The following is a 5,306-nucleotide window of genomic DNA, read 5'->3' as shown; positions in this document are numbered from 1 at the left end:
GCTGCACAACGAGCGAGCATGTCTTGTTGGTGAGTAGACTCTGTTTGTCCAGTATTCAGAGGTATCTTAGTATGTGACTGCATCTCCTGACCCACTTCTTTACATGATGTTTCCATGTAGGGGACTCTGGATTTCCAACATGTCATGGCTGGTGACGCCTCTCCGCAACCCGAGAACAGCTGCAGAACACTGTTAAAACCACGCCCATGGGCAGACCAGGTAGGGGTGGGCGGAATTAGCGAAAGTGACTTTCGCAAATTATCGCGAAAATGTAAAAAATCTCCGCAAACACGCGGAAATATCGCGAAGATGCAGAAGTTTTTTTCCCGCCCGTTCACGGTATTTTCTGCATGGTCACGGCTCGATAACTTACCCATGCGGTTGCTCGCGGGCGCGGCCATCTTGTTTTCACTCTTCTTGCGGTGCATGATCGCGAGAAGAAAGACGTGATCGCGTGACCAATGACATTACTGCGGGCGCGAACTGTCGCGAGACAGCGCAAATGGCTACCAACAATCCAACATCTCGTGGAGAACGCAACCGGATCGGGAAAACTTGTCGGCGAACGCGGGGATTCAGGTAAGGTGATCGCACGAGCGCGAGAATGTATTATTTTACAGCGCGAGCAAGAAACAAATTATCGCTAAGCTGCGGAATGTGAAAAATTTTGAAATTTTCGCGCTCTCCGCGGAACGCGAAAATGTCAAATTATCGCAATTTCCGCGAGCGGAACAAAAATTTAGCCCAGGCCTAAGACCAGGCGAGTGATTCAGAGGACGTTTGGCCTCCTGAAGAGCCGATTTTGGTGCCTCCACAAAACCGGCGGGTCCCTCCCATATGCACCGGTGAAGGTCTGCAAAATCTTCCTCATGTGCTGCATGCTGCACAACATGGCAGTGGAGAAAGCTGTGCCATTCATCCTGGATCCCGATGAGCAGGAATATCCACCCGTGGAGGATGACGGCCTTGGTCACAAGGCAAGTGAGGAGGAGGAGGAGGAGGACATCCGGAGTCAGCTCATACGCAACTTCTTCTCATAATGGTGAGTGCCTGGGTCTGAGTGTGCACGCTTGGAGCCTTGTGTGGCATGTGTTGCAATGTGTGTGTCCAGCTGACTGTATGCTAAGTGACTTTGAGGTGTGTGCTGATGTGTCACTTGAGTGCTGATGTCATTCCACACATTTTAGCTGACACACTCAATTGACAACTAGCATGGTGTCAACCTTATTCATATAGAGTACATGACCATGCATGCGGATTACTATGTTTTTCCTGACTTCTTGTGTGTCTCTCATCCCCAGGTAGTTGCGCATGCTGTCTGCTCGTGGTATCGTTGCGCTCCTGCTATTCCTCATGAGTAATGCAACGTGTGCTGAATCAGCGTTACATGCACGGACATGGTGAAAATTCTCCTTTGGGCAAGGATTTCAGCAAGGCTTCTTGGGTGTGGTAGTTGTCTGTAATGTGTGTGCACTGCTCCTGTGCAGGTTTTGTTACTATGCATACATGTCGACTCACCATGGGGCACATGACATGTGGCATGACTCCCATGAATTGATAGTCACACTTCGTGATAGTCATCTGTTATGGGATTGTGGTTTGTGATGAAGGCATCAATGTGTGTACAACTTCCCTCGGAAACATACGGGAGGCTACGGGTGGACATATTGCGGGACATCCCCATATGATGCTCAATGGGGAATTGTAGCCTCTCCGTGTGCAGCAAGGGATGTTTGGCTCAACCCCTTCACTTGTGTGCCAGTACAATGGATTTACAGCATCTGTGGTGCAAAGGGGGTGTCCAGTGTAGGTCCCACATGTTAATCCAATAGACCTGTGACTCTGTTAATGTTGATGCTTTTGCATAGGTGTGAGCCTGAGTAATAAAGGTGTTCCTCAGCCTCCAAGGTGCCTCATCTCTGTCAATGCAGGTCTCTTGCCACCGTGCATGCGGCATCTCTGGCATGGTTGTCAAGGATTGTGCATATGAGTCTATGTGTATATTAGCAACCTGCATGCTGTTCTTCATGTATTTGATTCTCAATTGTGCATGATGTCCATGGCTGTGTATGTGTTTTGGCATGTTAGTCCCCCCACGGGCCGTCAACACCTTCTGAGGTGTGTTTCCTGTGCGCAGCTCGGCCTTCAGTTTCATGATCCGGTGTCAGTCATCTTTGGTGATTGTGCATCCTTTGTCTCTGGGTGTGCCATTGCAAACCGGTAACTCCTTCCTTGACATACACCTGTTGCAGTAGTCCTTTCTGACATCCTAGTCTTTGTGTGGATATTGTGGCATAGTTCCCAGGACATGCCGCCTGCTGTTGCAGCCACTGCAGCAAGGGCACATGTAGTTTCCAGATTTGGCAACACACACACATCAAAGGTGCTCCTCCCTTCCTCCCTCAACACATTCATTTGGCTGTCTTCAGCTTGTCTGTGCCACAGTTGCGGCCACTCGGTACCAAAGGCTGGACCGTCTGCACATGCAACGTGCACATTGCACGACTCTCAGATCCTTGCATGACCCACATCACACTACAGTCTGATGTTGCAGCCACCCTCCAAGCAAGGTCCATCCACACATCTCCCACCTGCTCTCAGGCATGCACTGAGCGCACACACAACACCTTTGCATGATGAGTGTGCAACTCCGACTGCCTACACAGCACTGCCACACCTTCCAGGACCTGTCACACCCATCATGTCCCTCCTACTCCCCACCGGCTCTATACCCCTGCAAGGCCATGGGAGTGGGACTCAAGGCTTCTGCATGTAGTATGCTTTCGTCGTGAGGCACATGGCACAGGTATCATCTCTCAGCGTGTCAATCTACAATGTGGCCAGGACCCCCTATCCACCATCACATGCGCACACGACCTCATCATCAACTCGTATGCCATTGACAGCCAGGCGCTCCTCACCCTCACCAAGGACGCAGACATTTCCAGTTCCAATATTCAAGATTACATGGGATCCATAGATGAATGGCAGAACAGCACCCACCTGAGGCTGGACTTGTACAGGACTGAGGTCAACCTCTGAGGATTGTCCCCTTACAGCTGGGTCAACTGCTTGTTGTTAGAAGGCGACCTCAGAGGGGCCCGGAGGGGGCCCTGACTGCCCTGAGACCCACCCTCGAGGTATCGTAGCCGGGCACTGGCGGGAGACTCCTCAGGGGGAGGAACCTCGTATCTAGGATCGCACACTCGGCACCACACGACAGAGAGACACCACACAAGGAGTTCTTACGAGCAGATCTTTATCAAGTTAGAGTAGTAGGATCTTTATGATCTACACGGCAAATATGTACAAGCAGAGCGTGGGCTCTCAGAGTCTTGGAGGGGGGTAGCGGGACAGTGTTTGGGGATATGGATCAGATGCAGGAGCGTACCCGGCGCACAGCTCACAATCCTCGAGCTGGGGGGTACACTTGTCGTCGTGGGGTCGGCGGGACCAAGAGAGTCTGCAGGAGCCGCGAGTCACTCAGCTAGGCCCAGATACCAGTTCGGTGGTCTTATGATCTTCGAGGAGCCGCGAGTCACTCAGCAGGGCTCAAGCACAAGTTCGGAGGTCTTACGACCTTTAGGGAGCCGCGAGTCACTCAGCAGGGCTCAAGCACAAGTTCGGAGGTCTTACGATCTTCAGGGAGCCGCGAGTCACTCAGCAGGGCTCAAGCACAAGTTCGGAGGTCTTACGATCTTCAGGGAGCCGCGAGTCACTCAGCAGGGCTCAGGTGTTCCAAGGCGAATCTGCCGGACGGTCCCCGAGCGCCCCTTGTTATAGGGCGACCCCTCTTTGATGTCCGGAGTCTGTGCAGGCAGGGGTCTTGTCACCTGGGGGGTTGCTTGTTGGGGTTTCCTGCCATTGTCTTTTGATCCTTCCAGTGCCGGGTCGGGAGGAGTCCCAGACACCCAGCAGGCGTGGAGCCAGCCCTCGGGGAGGCCGGCAGGTCGATCGAAACCCACCGTTCCAGGGAGGCGCAGAGGTGTGATAGAAACTGCTCCTCCCTCTCTCATCCCAAGGGGAGCGCGATGTGCTCCAGCCGGAGTGGCGCCTCTAGGCCAGGGTCGCGCTGGGGCCATGCAGCCATCTTGGTGCATGAAGTGGGCACGTGGGCCCGGTGTGGCCGAAGGGAGGAAGGCCATGGACGGGGATGTCCGGGTTGGGTGCGTGTGAGTTTCTGGTAGGGAGGATCGGCTAGGCCGTGGGTTTGGGGACTGTGTGAGGTGCGGGGGTCGGGTCTAGCTATGGTGCGATGGCCGGGTCTAACATGCATCCCCCCAGCTGAAAGCCGGAGAGAACTACCCATCTTCTTGGGGGTTCTCTTCGCTGAGGCGGAAGAACCGGGAGAGGCCATCGGCGTTGGCGTGGTCATTCCCAGGGCGATGTTCGACGGTGAAATCCATCCCCTGGAGGGAGATTGACCACCGCAGTAGCTTGGGGTTTTCTCCTCGCATCTGCATGAGCCATCGCAGGGGGCGATGGTCGGTTTGGACCTTGAAATGGGTGCCGAACAGGTAAGGGCGTAGTTTTTTCAGGGCCCAGACTACGGCGAATGCCTCTCGCTCGATGGTGCTCCATCTTTGTTCCCTGGGCAATAGCCTTCGGCTGAGGAAGGCCACGGGCTGGTCTAGACCTTGGTCATTCACCTGGGAGAGGACGGCCCCGATGCCGTGCTCGGAGGCATCAGTCTGTACCACGAACTCCTTAGAGTAGTCGGGAGTCTGGAGGACGGGAGCAGTACACATGGCCGCTTTCAGGGCCTCGAACGCCTCTTGGCAGGCAGGGGACCATTGCACCTTCTTGGGCTGGTTTTTGGACGTGAGCCCCGTGAGGGGACCGACCAGGCTGCCGTAATTCCTGATGAATCTCCGGTAATAGCCCGTGAGGCCCAGGAAGGCCCGGACCTCCGTTTGGGTCGTGGGTGGTTCCCAGGCTAGGATGGCATCGATTTTGGGCTGTAGGGGGGCGACCTGGCCGCTTCCGACCTGGTGTCCCAGGTAGGTTACTGAACCTTGCCCAATCTGGCACTTGCTGGCCTTCACGGTGAGGCCTGCCTGGCGCAGGGCGGTCAGTCCCCTCCGAAGGTGCTGGAGGTGCTCACTCCACTCAGAACTGAAAACTGCGATATCGTCGAGATATGCAGCACTGAATTTTTCCAGCCCGGCCAGGACTCTATTTACCAGCCGCTGAAAGGTGGCCGGGGCATTTTTCATCCCGAACGGCATCACGCGAAAGCGATAGTGCCCATCCGGGGTGGAGAAGGCGAACCGCTCCTTGGCTCCTTCTGTGAGCGCAATTTGCCA

The sequence above is a fragment of the Triturus cristatus genome, chromosome 7, assembly GCF_964204655.1.
Source record: "Triturus cristatus chromosome 7, aTriCri1.1, whole genome shotgun sequence".
Lineage (NCBI taxonomy): Eukaryota > Metazoa > Chordata > Amphibia > Caudata > Salamandridae > Triturus > Triturus cristatus.
The sequence above is the reverse complement of the archived record's forward strand: the minus strand, read 5'-3'. Positions refer to the sequence as shown.